The sequence below is a fragment of the Passer domesticus genome, chromosome 1 (assembly GCF_036417665.1).
Source record: "Passer domesticus isolate bPasDom1 chromosome 1, bPasDom1.hap1, whole genome shotgun sequence".
Lineage (NCBI taxonomy): Eukaryota > Metazoa > Chordata > Aves > Passeriformes > Passeridae > Passer > Passer domesticus.
This window is the reverse complement of record NC_087474.1, coordinates 52,192,470-52,210,905: the sequence shown is the minus strand read 5'-3', so window position 1 is coordinate 52,210,905 and position 18,436 is coordinate 52,192,470. Positions and strand designations below refer to the sequence as shown.

Sequence of the window (18,436 nt, the reverse complement as noted above, 5' to 3'; positions counted from 1 at the left end):
TAGTCATGCTGAGGTCAGTCAGAGGCTAGGCAGAAAAACTCAATCACACATCCTTTCTCCACAGTAATGACTGCTTTCTTTATCTTTCTTTACCAGCACCTGCAAGATTGAGGCTTGTGTTTCATTCTAGTTTTCCTTGTACTAAATTGCAGCCCTTGAGTTTACCCAAGCCCTAGCCTGAAGGCAGTAATCCAAGAAAGTTTACAATGCAAGTGTATTGTATTTTATATGGCAAACTCACATTGTTAAGCTGTATCCTTCATCTGATTTTTTGAAAAACCAAGATTCAAGAAGGAAAGCAGATCCTTGCTTCCTAATCCCAACTCCTGCCAGAAACACACTGGCTATGCTGCTACTCTGTCTTCTTGTCCCTCGGTAACCCCACAAGTGATTCAAAGCAGTAAAAGAGCAGCCAGGCAAAGCAGCAGGAGAGCAGCCTGGAAATAATCTTTACTAAAGCAACCCATAGGCACATGTCTGGCTAAGTAGAAATTCCTGCCAGGGCTGATTTTTATAGAGAGAAACATGTAACTGGCTGCTGCAGCTGTTCCTTGAGCATACAGTAGGGAGTAAAGATATCCTTCCTAGCTAGTTCCTAGTTTGATCTGTTGTCATGGGAGACCATTTTTTTCAGGCAGCAACAAATTAATTCCTTGTCCAGAGCACACCAGCTTATTCTTGTTATTGTCCTTTGCTATAAGATGCCCAAACACACCTTTATTTCCCCCGTTACTGGCAGCAGGAAGTGTGGAAACACTTTGGGAGCTCCCTGGAGGCCTGGCTTTGTGATTTAGGTCTGCAAAGTTCACAAGAATAGAGGTTGTCATGGCCAAGGGTTTTCTTTGTCTCTGTACCTCAAGTCTCAGGGTGGCATGAGGGTGCCTAGAGGCTGCAATAACACATTATGCTCTTATTCTAAAGCAGACTCAACCTAACTCTTCCTTTCTTTTTGGAAAGCTAAAGAGCTATTACCCAATTTGATACTGAGTATTGGCTTATGAATAAAAATGTAAAAGAACTGGGCCATACAAGGCCCAGTCATAAGTAAATTAGGCATTTTTGCTCTGGAAAGGAGAAATTATAGGGACAGTATGATAAGGATTTATAAAATCTTTGCCAGAATGGAAAGGATCAGTAATGATAATTTGTTCACTGTCTCGTTCAACACAAACCTAGGGTAATCAAATGATATCAGAAAGAGATATGTTTCAGAATACCAAGGGAATTGGCTCTTTTCACATTGGATTACTAAAGCACATAATCCTGTGCTGGATTACCTGTGGATACTGTTTACATGTGCTCAAGATGAGGTGAGACCATGAAAATTAAATTCATGGCTGAATGTTCTTAGGCTTACTCTGTGTTATTCTCTAGGCATCTTCCTATGACCATTTGCAGAGCCATGAAGAATGTTGGTTTAATCTTCTAAGGACAATTCATGTTCCTAAATCCAAGCTCTACACATCTTTGTCAGCTGTGATCACTGATCTGAAACAGCCAAAGATTCAGCCATAGTTGCAAGCTGCTTTCTTTCACTAGTCATATCAAATCAATTTCCTTACCAAGCTGAGTCAAGGAACAAATCAAACTGGCCAGTCCCAGATCCTAATCCTGAGTTTAATGTGTCCCTTCAACCTGGGCCACTAACTACAATTCACTTTTCAATGAAAGACATGCAATAAAGGATTGAGCACAGCTTCTCAGACACTGTCATTTTGAAGTTTAAGCTGATAACTGTAGCTGTAGCCAAAACTAAAGGGCCTCAGAAATAATCTTCACCTTTCACCCTTCCTTGCTCTGTTCCTGCAAGTCTTGAAGGATGTAGCAATAATGACACTCTTTTGCATCTCTACTTCTCACATCTTTAACACTCTCCTGAAACTGTACTGTAGCTTTTCCACCCATTATCTCTGAAGCTTTCCAATAGCTCTGTGAGTCTTGTAAGATCTGGCAATGAAACTGAGCTCTCTTACAAATCCTAATACTGTCACCAACCTTAATGCTAGTTTTCCTGATCTTTCTTTAAATCCCACCACTTCCAGTGCCCTTACAATTTCTTCATCTGCTGAAAGCTGTTCTTCCTTCTCAGCTGTTTGTATGCTGGGAAAGATTTGCTACACCCTGCACTTGTATTCAGTGGCTGAGAATGTTAATTTCTGCCTTTCATATTCTTCCCACAGTATGTATGCCGAGCCATGATTTTCAGTCTGGCTATGTCCTGAGTCATTGGCTTCTTTATCTTGGATCTATCTACTTGTTCTGCACACTAATGGCTGTCACTGCTCTGATTTTTTCCCTTGGACAGCTCCTGTGCTATTGACATGTGCATGCATTTCCCCAGGGTTGAAGATGATTCTCTTGATATTTTCTTCTGCAAACTGAAATCACATGTCTCACCAATAAGGCTGTTTCTGATTAAAGAATCTTTTTTATCTCCAGAGTTACATGTGGATACCAGAACTCTCCATTGTGTAACTCACATACCTTAACTTACACTCTTCTTAATTCCAGGTAAAATACTTTCCCAGCCTTCATCCCAAACCCAATACCTATCCACAGTATCCTTCTGCCTCAAATCATGACAACTATTATTCCTCTATTTCCCAGCCAAAGCATAGGATGTGGGAAAGAGACAAATCTTTGTCTTATTAATCCTTACAGTAATTTCAGTATTCTGGATCCATTTTTCCTTTGAATTACTTTAATGATTATGCAATTCTATTTGTCTAGAAGTCCAGCTTTCCTGTAGAGTGAGTCATACTGCTTCTCTTGAGAAATGCTGCCTTGTGCTCTTCTAAAACATGCACCTTTCTCCAGTGTGAGCATCACCCCCCCCCATCACTTCTATCCTAGATAATAAAATTACAAGATTTCATTATCCTTGTATTAGAGAGGCTCTTTATTAGGAGAAGCCTGTTCACAGATGCTGCAAGTCAACTCAGCTATGACTACATAATACAAACAGACTGGTGCCTCCTCCAGACTTTCTTCTCTAGCTCACACTCCATTGCTGCATCACTAAAGGAAGATTGAAGCAATTTACACAATTATTGGTATGATTTTTGATTTTTCTTTTTCTTTTTCTGATTATGTTAAGACCTCAGATAGGCGAATTTTGCTTCCAAATTCCCTGATTGTTATTTGGTTTTCATGGTTATTTTCCCATGGTTAATCCAGCTCAGCAGAAGCCATTTTCAGCTATTTTTTTTCAGTGACAAGATACCATTTATCTAAGTTCTCTCATTCAGCCCACAACAGTGGGGAAGTGCAAGGGGAAAAGGGAAAAAAAAAAAAAAAGAGTTCTAGAATCTAGTTCAGACTGGTATTTCTTTTCTGCTGACATGAGATCATTGATTCAAACATCACTACACCCAATTTGCAAAAATTCAAGTAAAATTCAGACTGGCAGACTCCAACATACGCTCTCTGATAAATGCATCTTTCAGTTCCTTAGAAAACAGCAATAATATAGTGAGGTACTTGGCCTAGTGTTTCAGGAGACTATGCTCAATTCACTGGTCCCTGGACTGCATTTTTTTTTACAGAGAGAAGTTTGTTTCATGCAGTCTGTGCAGAGTTCATGTAATGTACCCTCCAATCACTCCTTCCTTCAATCAGCTCCAGTAATGTGGCATTACTAAGAAGAGGTGGACATATTTTGTTTCATTTCAAACCCACTCACACACTTTTGAAATGCGGAACAGAGCTCCAAAAGGATTAGATTTGTTTTCCCTTTAAAGGAGGCAAAATGCCAATTTGGGCTGCTGTGAAGAGAAGGAAGTCCTGAATTAAAAATATATGAATTCCTAGCAGTGGCCAAACACTCTTCTCTCTGGATGAGTTATAAAGAGGGATAAAATGCCATATTATCAGTGGATCCCACTTCTTACAATTGCACCCTACAAATTTTGCAAAGCTCTCCTATTCTTCTCGTTCTCTCAGAAACCAATTCTTCTATGGATATAAAGCATAGTCTTCATGTTCCTTCATTTCTGAATGGAAGAATTAATGGCAGATTGTCCTCTCCATAACAAGAAAGTTGCTACATTCATCTGCTTTGAGAGGTCTGTTTTCAGTAGTCACTAATTCCTAGTAATTTCATTTTTGGGTGGTGGAGCAGAGCAAGGCCAGTGAAAATATGGGAAGTGGAGTAAAAGTGTTATGCCCAAGTCCTGGCTGCTGTTGCTGCTGCCACTGTGCCACTGCCACTGCCCAGGAATATATTCCTGCCACTGCCCAGGAATATAAACTGCATGCAGTGTAATGGAGGATGTTTACAGCTGAAAGGAGTACAAATGCCAAAATATTCAGCTGCAGCTCTGAGCAAAGTGTTTCTGGCCATGCCAGTAGTATGAGACTTTCTTGTTAGGCTCTTTGAGAAAGCAGTCTCCTTCAAAAATAGGGACTTGGTTGCTTCAGAGCAAAGCCAATCTGCATTTTTTTATGGTGATATATATACCTTTCTGTCTTTTGACACCTTGCCTTTGTGTTTTTGCTGTGGCTGAATTTCAGACTGAGTGGCAAAGTTGTCTATGTAGCACAGCAAGCCTGGGTTTCTTTCATTTTTTTTTCTCTGAGCAGACAAACAAAAAAGCAACCACTTGCAGAACTAAGCTGCTTTTTTTTTTCCCACAGCAAATGGAGACAAGAGATTTTGGAAGGATAAAGGCTTGTGTATCTCCCCATGTGATGATTTACATGACTTATTTTTTGCAGCTGTCCAAATTACCTCTTAAAAATATGCATTTTTGCAATAGCTCTACTCACCATTTCTCCCCTCAGTTAAGGTCTTGCCAGGTCATGCAATGAAGCTGCAGTAACAGCAGTGAGGTTTGCAGGTGTGGCCTCAAATGAGGAGAGGTGAAGCTACATAACAGTGGATGAGGGCAAAGCAGCTGGCATGGTGGATCTGTCTGCTTAGACAGCTGGATATCTCCATACAGCAGTAACTCCCTGCTCCCAGCTGCTGCTGCTGCTGCCAACACAACTTCTGCACTTCTGCTCTTGTTTTTTTCTTTGTCTGTGTGGGGCTCAGAAAGCCAAGCAAGGGCTCAGAGACTGTTTGTCTGGTGTACTTATAGGTAGCATCATAATTTTATGCAGATTTGTGGTACATCATTGCAAATCTCTTGAGTGAAGAAGATATGACTCAGGACAGATCGTTTCAGAAGACATGACATCTAGATTTTTGTTTCATTTCTTTATAATTTCTTTCTTTTTTCTAAAAGAATAAAAAAGATTCCTAGGTAATAAGCCACTTGCAGAAGGTGAGAGAGACCTTGAGAAAGAAACACCAACTATCAGAATGGATGAAAAACCTGAGAGGCTTGAGGTTTTCTGGTTATTCTCCACTTTCAGTTGAGGGAAGGGCACTCCCTCTGATCTGCTTGGGTGTTCAAGAGGCCTCAGTGTCCTGCAAGGTGCCCATGATTTTGAGGCTGGAGGTGAACACCCGTATTTTCACTCTCCTTGTTGGACCTACGTGACCATTACTGTTATTCCAACAGAAGCAGTGGAGTAGGAACAGAAAAAGGAAAGTTATGAGTTTCCCAACCCTCTCCAAATTTTTTGCCCTAAGCCTAGGATTTTATAAAACTCTAACTCCAAAACACAGTAAAAGCCTGAGCTGCTTACAAAACCTCTGGCTCCACAGGGTTTGCTTATCCTTAGTAATTATCACTTAATATTTGGCCCAGCACAGCTATCTTTCAGTCTTATAAGGATAAATGTATTTGTTTCACTGCTATCTGAGCTCTTTTTCACCATCAGAATGAAATCTATAGTTTATTATTCCTGGACAGAGTCCTACACACACTATATGTTACTTCTGTAGTTCCTTCAGTCAGTGGGAAATGTTTTAGTATTATTATCATTAAATATTTTGCCAGACACTGTGGTCTTCCAGCTTTCACATAGATAGGGAGGGAGTGGATGTGTGGCTAAAGTGCAGGCTTAAGAGATGGGAGACAGGAGTGTTTTTTCCTTATCTGTGCCAAATGCTTAGAGAGAAAATTCCTCTGGTAACTAGAAAGGCTACAATGTCCTTAACCAGCTACTATCTCCTTGTACTTAGGTTTCTGAAACCATCAAATTAAATGAAGCATTTTGTGACCACAGGTGCATTTAGCAGTAAGGGTCAAGCTTAAATAATCTATGCAGTACTTTGCATCATCTTTTTTGGTACATGTAATACAGTACAAGCTTACTTCATATTTTTAAAAGAGAAATTAAAGGATCCTCAGTGCAAAGCTGATTTTTTTAGTGGGTTTACTACCTTCTCAACATCCATTTTTTGTTGTTTCTACATGTTTAATCCAAAGGTTTAAACTGGAGCTGTAAATAATGAATTAAATTAAGAGTTTAAATGCATAATAGCCAATACAAATTTAATCATGCTCCAAAAATATAAAATAATGAATAGTCACATCTTTCAATGTCCGATGGTTCTGTGTCAGACTGGAAATTGTAAGTGTTACTTGTTTTAATATCTATGAAATGTAACTTTCACTATTTTATTATATTAATATTACATGGCACAGGGTGCTAATCTGAGAGGGCAATGTCAGAGCTGGGTGAGGCACAATATTATGGCAAACTCTATTTGCAGTAGGAAATACACTGATTTCAGACTTCTGAATCCTCCTGTGCCAACTGCTCCCCTGATTTGTCATTCCTCAACAAGGACCCAAAAGTCTGTAATTTTGTTTATGGGAGTTCCCTTAGATACTACCTGAAAACTATGTGGGCCAGTCATCTCATCTGTGCTGGTGTGTCCGTAGTTTCATCAGGTATTCCCCGCTACTGAAAAGGGAGGGCTTAAAGGCAAGCACCAGTGCTGTTGTATGGGAAAAAGAGCCAGAAGAAACAGCAAAGAGCTGATAGATTCCACAGAGAACCAGGGATCCCCAGTTCCCATAGCAGTGGTCCTACTGCAAAAGGAGGAGGGTTGAACCCATGAATTTCTCTCAGAGATTCACATCCCAAAGTTTCTGTTGGACGGACTTGCAGTCCCCTGACCTCAGTCGGAGTTGCTCAACTTGGAAAATCTGGCCCCTTTAGGTACAACTGGAGCATATTGATTTCAGGGCTGAACTTGAGAAAATTCCAGTCTACTATATTAACCATCCACCTGCACTCTGGGAGATGTAACTGGACCAGGAGAAAAATAGGGCTCATAGTTTGGCAGGAAGACTTAATGCAGGTGGATGTAGAAGAGCCATATTGCCAAATGCAATAGGATGCTGATCCTTTTCACCTGCCCCAGGAGCTGCCTGCTTTTCCCCCAGCAGCAGAGGCCATAAGGACCAGAAATTCCCACGGTGGCAAGCAAGTTAATAGTTCTCCTAATGGCCTACATGCGCTACATGCATCAAATGAAACAAGTATGAAAATGGTTCATTACCTTCCTGCGTTCCAAGGGCAGGTTTTTCTAAGGAATTCATGTACAGAAAGTTGCAGGTGGACAGCTAGTAATGTTTACAAAAGCACTCGTGCCAGATTCCCATGGATTTTGTTGTAGGTTAGACCCCTGAAGATAGAATGTGTTTAGGCATCCAAGTCCTTTGAGAGGTGAAGCATTTTGCATTTATTGCAGTGTCCTGCAGGGTGCATAAGGATTATTATTACAGTGCAGCTTGTGTGCTGTCAGTGCAACATACTGGCTTACTCTGCAGTGACTTGCTCATCTTCCCGTGCCCAGTGGTATAAAATCTATTGCATACATCCCACCTATCTACCATCCGAGGAACCATTCTTATTTGTGTTCTGGAAGCCTTCTCTTGAGTTCACTTTTCCTATTAAGAAGTGAAAAGTACAGTGGGGGGGGAAGGTGGGAGGTGGAGAGAAAGACAGGCAACAGTGTCCAGCACACAGCACATTACCAGCTACCCTGCCAATTAATGTGCCAGGATTCCCTCACTCGCATATGTTATGTTGTTTTGATGTAACTAAACGACAGTTGCATTCAGCTGCTTCTTTCTATGGAAAAAACATCTTCAAAAGAGCAGACGAGCATGACCTCATTTCTCATTTTGTTTCCCATTACTTTAATTGTATATATACATATATATTGAATATATCATCTATCGTGGAAAATGGCTTTTGTCTCTGTAACATCTGCAGGACACTATTATGGCAAACACTTGTGCATCTGCTGACGCAGGTTTTGCTCTCCCCATTTTTTATTCCATTTCATATCCACAAATTTCAAACCTGTGCTACTAGAGCTGTATCATTAAACCCACTGATTTCACTGGGAAGAGCAGGTGCTCAGTGACACAGCAGATCTGGCCATTTTGGTTTAGGTGTCTAAATATGCCTTCACTAGCTTAGACATTTGGACTCAATGTTTTTGCTCTGGGAGCATTAATCTTGCATCTCAAGTGTACACTAAATTCCAGTTTGCTTCCTCTGTCTCAGTCTGTTAAAAATTTAGTTCCATGTTTTTATTAATACCATTCAGCAGAGGGTTTTTTCTTTGTTTCACTACACTGTCAACCCGCTGCTTGCTCATTGGTAATCCCAGAATGATCTATAAGTAATGTCCCATGTAAGCATATAATGTTTATTGTTAGAAGATGAATGTAACCCTTATGCTGAGGCCAATACTTATAATTTCTTTGCATACCAGGTTTGTGTGATTAACACTGAGGCTAATTTATGATGTGAGTGGCTCTGCTTCATCCCGTGACTGTCTGTGTGCAGTGCATGCATATCACCCCCAAAAGCCTTGATACACATGTTAACAATGGGAAAAGTACTTGGTGGAAGAATGTAACTTTCAAACTCAGCTGCAGCAGTTGGCACATGTAGTTCCTCACTTCATCCACAATTTGTCTTACTTGATCTTGTGACTGCCTGTGGAAATGCCCCAAATTGTTTTTCTTGCATTTTTCACCTGCAGGACTTTAAATTAGAGACAGGAAAAGCATTTCAGCAGTATTGAAATAAATGTTTTTCTAATTGTATGCCTTACTTTTTTTTACTGCATTTTTCAAAGCATTACTTTAAAGACAAAAATACCCAATTGGGAAACAGAAGGAGTAGAAAACTGCAAAGTTCCACATTCTGAATTCTTTTTAATCCTATTTTTAGGGAGTAAAGAGAGTTTGGTTCCCTTCAAATGAGCTGTCAGTTTACTCTCCAAAGCAAATGGAAGTCTTTCTGGGAGCCACAGAGATACTTGGATTATCTGCCAGGGACAAGGACATTCATGACAAGGTTTAGTACCTGGTCTTACTTTGTGCCTTTTTCTGTTCCACTCGGTAATATCACCACACCCCAAGGGCTGAATGCCATTTGTGAATTCAGAGCCAAGAAGCATATGCAAGACTAGGCCTGCAAATCATTTTTACCCACTCCTCACAGTACCAGCAGCTCCTTCTCAGATCCCATTTATAAGAGAACCAGCCCAGCAAAAAGACCTTGCAAGACAATACTTTAGAAACATCCTAAATTTGTGGGTAGGGGTGTGTGTGTGTGTGTGTGGGTGTGTGTGTATAGGCCAGTTTTTGTGATAATTTTTTTTATATCTGTCTATATATATAGATACATAAAGCACCTTATATATGCTTACAAAATTAAGCATGATTTACTCTGGTTTGCTTAAATTCCAGAAAACCCTGGACAGAAAAGATGCCAGGTTAGAGACAGTGAGAACATTTCCAGAAGCAATGAGCCCTGTCTTGCAGCTCCCATTCCATTGTATCCAGTTCCAAAGGCACCATCTCTACCAGAGCATGCATAAATCCTTACAATGCTTTGCATCACCCCTTTTATCAGATTGATTGAGAGTCTAGAAAAAAAATTAGTACTTTGTAGTGTGCTTGGTAACTAATAATAATCAGGGAATTTATTAAAAAATAAATCTGGTTTTGACAAGGAATTAATGAGAATCATAAGTAAAGCTCATAGTTGAATTTTTTTTTTTTTAAAGTTGAATGAATAGGTAATTTACTTCAAATGTATAAATCTTCACATGTAAGTGTTCAGGAGACTTTGAGTCTTCTTCCAAGAGATGTGTGAGTTCCTAAGTTCCTGTAACTTTCAGTGGAAATTAGGCTTGCTGGATTTTCATCACAAAAACAGCAAAGAAAACCCAACAAAGATTCATGCTTCTAAGTCACTTCCGGTGCTTTGCAAACATTGCATTCCAATCAGCTCATTCTTTAAGCACAAAAACTGGTATTTTCACCTGAAAGCAGGTACTCTGTTCTCTTGCTGGTCTTTTCCTTGCTTCCTGTTCTGTTTTTGAATCACAACAGAATAGCTTTGCTGTGGCCAATAAACTTTTAAAACAAACTAACACAAAACTCTTATAAATTCACCACGAGCAATAGATAAGAAAGCAGGAACTTACATTAGAGCAAGTGTAAACATGCATTTAGTGTTTGTGTCTATTTACACCATTTACACATTTATGCCTCATTCCTGTGTGAAAACTAGGAGAATGATAAAATGTGCCGAAAGCTATGGAAATAGAATTTAAAGAATCCTTGCAGATTTATTAGGAAAAAACCCTACTACTTTTCCTAAAGTTTCCATCCCTGGCTCTAGAAATTCTGCCAGGTTAATCCTCTTGAAGTCAATGGGAGTTTGCCACTAACTTCTGTGGAAATAAGTTTTGGTTCTTTTACTGTAAATCCTCTTTTAAGAGACTACAACTGATCAGTAATGACTCATTCAGAAGTGATCTGATGAGCTGTTTGAAAAAGCCCTTGTCTGTATTTAGCACTGCCTGAAATTTATTATTTAAAAATTCAAATTATGATTAGCTCAGGAAATACAATTGAAAAGTTTCCTTTTTTCTTTAACCAAGTCTCTTCCTCTCTTTACCAGGTTCCTTCTCCGGAAAAAAAAAAAAAAAAAAAAAAAAAAAAAAAAAAAAAAAGGGGATATACAATATTACAGTATTGCCAGTAATTATGTGTTATGTGATTTTTATTGCTTTGCAATTTATTACAAATGTTTTTGTGGGTGGTACAAAGTATTTGAACAGGTTTTAAAACTAGTTAGAAATTTATTAAATATTTGTGATTGTTATTACAGGTTATGTTTTATGACCTAGGGTTGATTTATATGTACAAAAACTGAAAGGTGATGCAATGTAACTCCTTCAGCATTCTTCTTCAGTAATGCTCTACAATGCACAGTGAGCCTTGCCAAGCTAAAGAGGCTCTACATATGCTGAAGACCAAAAAGTGACCATTACTGAAGAAGAAACCAGACTATTCTGCATATCCTGTTGGTTCCACTAACTTGGGAAAGGTTTCTAGGTAGTATTTACAAAGAACTTTTTGCAAATTTTAAGAAAATAACATTAGATGTTGGATTAAGAACATTTTGCTAAATTAAATGTTGAAGATCACTTGAAATATACATGTAAAAATACTTTCCAAAGAAGGAGTAAAATAATGGCTGTTATGATGTATGTATGATTAAAAACCTTGATTGATTCAAGGAAAGGCACAAGGCACATCATCTATAACAGCTGGACCATAAGCTTACCCAGATTATTTCATGATGCACACATTTTAAACTGTGCAGTAATGAGTAACAGTCCAGAAAAAGACACATGGATGTATTTGCCCAGCAGACGTCCTGCTATTTAGCTGACTTTCTCAAAAGTGCTGGTAGACCATCCATATCCTATCCCATTTCAACTGCAGATCATAACATCAACCACACCATGCAAGGATTCCCCATACCTCTTCTCTCCTCATTTGTTTTATTTTCCCTGTTGATTGCCCATCAGAAATGGTTCCCATCCTGACTGGTTTGAGAACAGATAATAATGAACAGCAACTAACCACAGAAAATCTTAAATCTGAACAGGATGTTTTCAAATAAATAAGAAACATGCTTCTGCCTTGGAAAAAAAGAAAGAAAAAAGAAGAGGAAATTCAAATGCAATGGCTGTTTGTATACATAAAAGGCTTTCCATTTCCCCCCCCCTAGATGTTAGAAAATTATTGATTGCTGATAAATTTAGAATTGGATATTTGTTGCACCTTACTTTGTGATGGGAAATCTTGAAGGAAAAGGGCATGAGTGGTGCAAGGATTGAAGTGGCTTCATCTTTTCTCTAGAAGCCTGGCCTATCAGAGTTTAGAGACAAGCATCTTGCTGGCCCAGAAATTGGTCAGTAATTTGTCTTCAACTGTCAGAGGTAGTTGTGGTTGGGAAATGAGTCACATATCCCTCTGCTTCTGTTGTTGAAACAGAGAGATTGCCAAACTAATGACCTGCAAGACTGTTCAGGTTTCTCAAATTGTAAGGTCACAAAGGAAAAAAAGTATGGCTTGCACTTTGTTTGGGCCATCTCTGTGTACTTGCATTGCAGCCAGCAGCAATATGTTTCTGCTTCATTTCAGCATTCAAAATCCATGGGATTTTTTTTCTTATATCCTTGAAGGCAATGCAAAAAATTGGTATGCTTGAGTATAGAAAGAAGTGGTCCAAGTGCCCTCTGGACTGACAGCAGAGGGGAAATTCCCAACAAGTCATATATACAAATCCATGGTGGGCTGCTGAAGAATAGTCTGTTTTTTCATTCAAGTTCATTCTGGCCATGAAAGCAAATTCTGTCTAAATCAAGAAATTATCCACGTGGACATTTTCTCTTCAGCTCTTTCCCCCACCATATTGTGACTGACAGCATACTCCCAAACCTTGCCTAAATTAGAACATGAGACTGCACACACAGCTCTTCCCTAAATAGCAGATGAGAGAAATGTATAACTTAACCCACCTTTGGAAAGTGTAAAAGTGTTATAGTGATGTAAAAATGAGTGTCATGCTGAATGACAATAGAGGCTTTTATATATTCATTGGCTGTTGGAGATTTTGATTGAAAATTTCTGTAAGCTCTTTGGCGCGAGTTTTAAGTCTCTGTTGAATCCATTAAAACACTAGGATGTAGCAAAGAGGCACATCATTCCTTCTTTAGGCACTTTACTGTCATTTATATCAATGGAAATTAGATAATTCACACATCTGGTCCTTCATCTAACTTTTCCAACTGTGCCCTTGGGGTGCTGAACTTGAGACACTGAAAAGGGCCTATTTTTAATGCTAAGAAAGTTACTTTCAGCATTCTAGGTACTGTTACAGTGGGTAAAACTTGACATTCCAAAGTGGACGCACCTACAGTCCCTAATTACTTTTAATCTGTTTTATACCTTTATTTGCTTTTATGTAAAGGCAGGCAGAACAATATACAGCTTCTCTAGCTATATTTGTATCCTCCATCTTTAATTTCACATTAACACCGAGGTCATGGGTTCAGTCCCCATATTTGGCACTCACTTTAAGAGTTGAATTCAATGAACCTTGTGAGTCACTTCCAACTCAGAATATTCTGTGAAATCTGTCAATTTAACACACATTAAAAGTATGATTCTTTTCTTAACTTTGAGAAAGGTTTTTCTCCACTATTTCTGGCTATTCCTTGATTCATCTTAAATGTCCCTTTTCATATTTAGTATTATCACTTTTCAAATCTGTTACTAAAAATACGTACATGCACATATGCCATTACACATATGTGTACATCTATAGTTACTGTTGAGGTGATTACACATTAAGGCTGTGCATTTTTCTTGATACAGTAAAAAACTCATTAAAATGCAGTTTTTATTGTGCAGTATTCATAATGTCCATTATTCTCATTTATGTAATATGTGTATTTCAGATGTATGTTTAAATTCAGCACAGCTTAAAAGACAGGCAATTGCTTTTCTCTAAAGAATATATTTTTCTCTAGGTAGGTGAGACACTTGCTTTTAATTTCTCATCACAGAACATTCTTTCAAGTCTCTTGATAATTTTATTGTTTTTTGCCTAGAACACTTCCAGGCAGTTAACTGGTTTCAGAAATAAATACAAAAATTCAGATGATGTCAAAACCAGCATGAAGATCTGCATGCTGATCTTACAAAATAATAAGTACTCTGAGTGCAATCCAGAAAATACATTTATCTGTAGGCATTCCCTTGTATTTGTAACCCGTGACTCTAAATATAGACAAATCAAAGTGAGATCTTCCTTTCAGCTGTGTAATCCTGGGGCTCTGTCCTGTCGATCTTTAATCACTGGGTTTTGAGCACATTGTGGTACAGCTTGGAAGAGGGATCCTTATATTCAGTGACCCCCTGCTCTATGATACTGCTCCTCCTGGCAGTGCCTCACAGCAATCCTTCTCCTACAGCACTGTGCATTTGGTCAGGTATAATGACTTTATTTTGTGTCTTCCTGGACACACATCTAAACATGGTGTTAGCAGCTCACTGGGTTGCCTCTGCCCCAGAAGTATCCTTGGTGGACTTTCTCGTCAGTAGCTGTAAGAAGTCATCATGATGTAAAACTGGGGCTAAGTGTGCTGATCATATTCTAGGTACTGGCCTTTGCAAGGGACTATTTTAACTTAGAAGAGTGGAGACAAAAAGGCCAAGGGCTCCTGGCTGGGACACTGCAGCCAACAGCAGCTGAACACAGGTAAGTCTTGTGTGAGAGTGTATAGAAAACAAGGATGGGCTCATCCCAGCCCTCACACTGACAAGAAAGGGCAACTAAGCCAGGACTTTGCCCTTTTTCAGAAGTCTATGATTTTTAAATCCTTTTGAGAGTACCACGTCTGTGGTGCAGACATTCTTCTACTTTAACTTTGATCCCTGCTTTCACATCATGTTGCCCTGGTGGGGAGGTTCTACTGGAAGTGTGGAAATGCTCCCCTGAAGCCCCAGATCAGTTTCCAAGAAGTGTGCATGAGCCTGGGGCAGCACAGGGTGGGACTGGCTGTTCTGCAGGGTTTCACCTCCCTGGAAAGGAATTGTAGGAGCTCTGGGGCCCCAGGGAATGCAAGAAGAGGGCATTTGACTCAGAAATGTCTGGGTTTGAAGCAGGTGGGACCCCATGGATTGAGCCCACTCACAGCAGACTGGTGACCTTACAAAATGGGACTGAGCCAGGTTGTGACAGATGGTGTCCCTGGATCTGAGACTGGGTCCTGGCTCTTACTGTTTAGTTAATTAATTGGGAGGAACATAAAAATTAACTTGGTAATTTGTGTATACAGTATAAACCCCCTGATTCTGTAGACAGCAAATCCTGTGCTGGAGTAAAATGACAAGTATAATCAAAGTTGCTGGTAGTTGTTGATATTTTCCTCGTGGCTCTTGTCAGTTGATTCCCAGAAGCAAATTTGGAAGGACATTACTAAAAGACCTATGATCTGATGAGGTTTATTGGATAGGCAGGACTGATGGGATAGAGCCATTCCTGGTGCTCATACATACCTCAGTAGCGCTTATCTTTAGCAAGTCATCAGTGAAAAACCGACTTGGTGGAGTGTACATTTCCACTGCTAACAAAATCGCCAAAGTGATATATCTTACAGCAGGTAAATGTTGAAGTCTGATTTCTGAAACTATTGCCTGAAATGTTGTACCTAGTTAAGGAAAGAAAAAGAGACAGAAGTGACCACCCTCTGTTGACTCTGGCTGACATCCATGTGCCAGTAGGAAAAATAAGTAGATTGGGTTCCTTGCTGTGCTTTGGGGCGCAGGCTGCCACTCGGAGAAGGGTTGTGCCTATCAGAGGCAAATTATCACTTTTTGTATCCAGAATGGCACAGGAAATCAGAGACAGCAAGGCAAGGGTGAGCAATGGAATGAAGCCTTTTTTTTGCAGGCACACCCTCTATGCCAGCAGCTCGAAGGGAGTCAGTTATCCCAGTTAAACCCTCAGAGGAATGTCCTTCCCTTTGGTGAGATTCCAGATAACACACACACACTTTAAAGCATTTTTCTATCCCAGTGATGTCAGTCTCAGGGCAAGAGACCCATCCTCTTTTGTCAGTTCTTCTGAGATGTGGGTGATACCTCTGTGCCAAGATAGTCATTTACTTCCACAATGGCTTTTTCCAGCAGGTTTCCAGGAATGAGAAGAACAGCTGGAGAAACTGAATGCTATGCTTCATTGGTGGGGGGAAATTCTCTGTACTGCAGTATTAGTGCTCACTGCCTGTTGCGGTCACCAAGTACTGTCATCAAGGAGATTTCAAGGGGCTGGTAAAGAAGTGGGATGTACTGAAGCTCTCATGCTTGAGCTATTCAAGTCCAGAAGAGTAATGCAGGGAGTATGTTTATCATGTAAACAGTGAACCGTCTGTAAAAAGGGAAGTTTTATGCAGTGATGGAGTTGTGGGAAATGAGAAACCACAAACTAATGATAAACCCTACTGAGGTTAAAGTTATTTACTGATTAGATTTGATTTCACTGTGTTTGGTCAGATTGGAAGGGGAAAAAGACATAGCACGGTGTGATAAATCTTTTACTGGCACCGATCTGAGATTATTCATAAGTGAGACTAACCTACATCAGTACCAACAGCTTATGCTGTATCATTCTGCCAGTTGGATGTGCCAGCTGAACAGCTGTTTGAGGAAAATCTTCTTAAAGAAAATTCTTACTAGAAATTGTCTCTTCTTTCTTTACCTGTGGAGGTCCAGTAGTGTTTTTTAGTATTTATTCTTTAAGGGGATTTTGGACAAATAAACGAGTGACTAAAAATACCACTGTAGTTATATTGTGACTAGAAGCAACGCAACTTCCCAAATTTCTTGGGACCTTCCAAGTGTAGTTACCACGTTGTGTAGAAAACCAGGAATCTCCCCTTTCTATTCAAACCATGCCTTGTGCTCAAGTTCATGCAGAAAATCACTTCTGTCCAATATCAGGATTTAATCTGATTGCTTTTTTTTTTTTGCTAAGGTGATATATTTGATATATTTTAGGAATGTATCTCCAATTTGAGGAAAGACTGAGAATAGTGGGATGGTAAAATATACTTTAAATTTTGGAAGCAGAGATGAGGCACAATTTTAAACGTTGGGTACTTTTTTGTTGATGCAATTTATGACAAAATGGCAGTCTCTGATTATATAGAAATCAGAATAATAACTTGTAGCCCAGGACAGTGACATTTGAGTTGAAGCAGAGGGGTTTTTACTAAGGTTGGAACGATGGTATAAACTTATTTTGTGTCACAGTTTCAACTGTTTATTAAACCCTTGCCTGCCTGAAAAGAAAGAAGGAAGAAAAAATAAAATGTCTGAATTTTAAAGTTGGTTTGGCCTGAAGAATTGAGGGCATACTTAGTTCACACATAATTGCCATGCATCCATTGCTTCTAGCATGCAGCTGGCTTGCATTTGACCAGCTCAACACATGGCAAAAAGTTGTTTGTTGCATCTCTCATTTGGACTTGGCTCTGTTGCTTTTGTTTGTTGCAATGTAAGGTAATTTATGCAATATTGCTGTAAATGTGAGCTTGAAATAAATAAGAAATCTTGGGGTTACTGCAGGAATATTTTTCCTCTGCTGTGGTCAGGTTTCGCTTGTGCTTTATGAGCAAATTGTTAACTCCTTGAAGTTACTATATCTTTATGACCTGAATGTATGAAATTATTTATTAACAAAGTAAAAGTATGTGAGAAAGAGACAATATTCCCTCCAGACTGCATCATCTGAGAAGAAAATAGCCATTTGGGAAATTATTGTCTCCTACACACAAGAAGTAACAGAGGGGAATTTTAAAAATTAAGTGTCTGCACAGATTGAAAGCAAAACTTCTGAAACTATTCAGAGCTCTCACAGATGAGACATGCCTACAATGCTGACAACTATCAAATTCTACAAGAAAATATTTTAACTTCCCAGGTGATACAGATGTGTATCGCTATTTCAGAGCATCAGAGTTCACAGTGTTCCACATCTAGAAGTACAGCTTTGACCTTCTGTGTATGAGCCAAGAGAATAATTTCTGGATGTAAATGCAGCTTAGGAGAAGGTCAGGTCTGAGTTCAAAGAAGTCTAAGGTTTCAGTTCAGATTTGTTTACTCTGAAATCTTGCCAGACCTCTATTGTCCGTTATGTCCTTGGTGTCTTTTAACATAGCAGTTCAGTGATGGTGATTAATACACAGGAGCCCACAAAGAGCTTCTTGGTCATGTTTTACCAACTAATTGAAAATAAAATTGAGAGTCTTCTTTTCTTTTCATGATGCTGATGGAGCATTGGTATCCCTGGGACTCATAAAAATATTCCTATCTGTATCACATTTTACAGCAATAAAACTTCTGACGGATAAAATCCATCTCCATGTTCCAGCTTCTCCCCACTAATGACGCCTATTGTGTAATGCTGTCATAGTTACTGGGTCTTATTAACGTAAAAGCTCTGATAATTGTTGTACCTAGACAAGAAAGAGCAAAATACTTCCTGAGATTTCTAAAAAGAAGTTCAGAAGACCTACATAAAAAGTTTGGATCTGTGAAAATACATAACTATTTCTTCATAAGGCAGGTCTCTTTTAGGCCACTTGATAAATGACTGCCAAGTCAGGAATGTGGAAGCTGCAATACTAAAGTCACACTTC

The 18,436-nt window shown here is 39.2% G+C and overlaps 1 long non-coding RNA gene across 10 annotated transcripts in view; it reads left to right on the top strand.

The window, feature by feature from the left end:
* Window positions 1-18,436, top strand: part of LOC135300542 (uncharacterized) — a 197,586-nt gene that overhangs the window by 170,705 nt on the left and 8,445 nt on the right. For 8 of the 10 annotated variants that reach the window (XR_010362378.1, XR_010362362.1, XR_010362360.1 and 5 more), the window contains 2 exons: window positions 9,094-9,219; window positions 14,393-14,493. This is a non-coding gene — a long non-coding RNA (uncharacterized LOC135300542). Of the gene's footprint in view, window positions 1-9,093; window positions 9,220-14,392; window positions 14,494-15,923; window positions 18,298-18,436 lie in introns of those variants that run through there. The other 2 variants (XR_010362359.1, XR_010362357.1) reach the window with 2 other exon arrangements.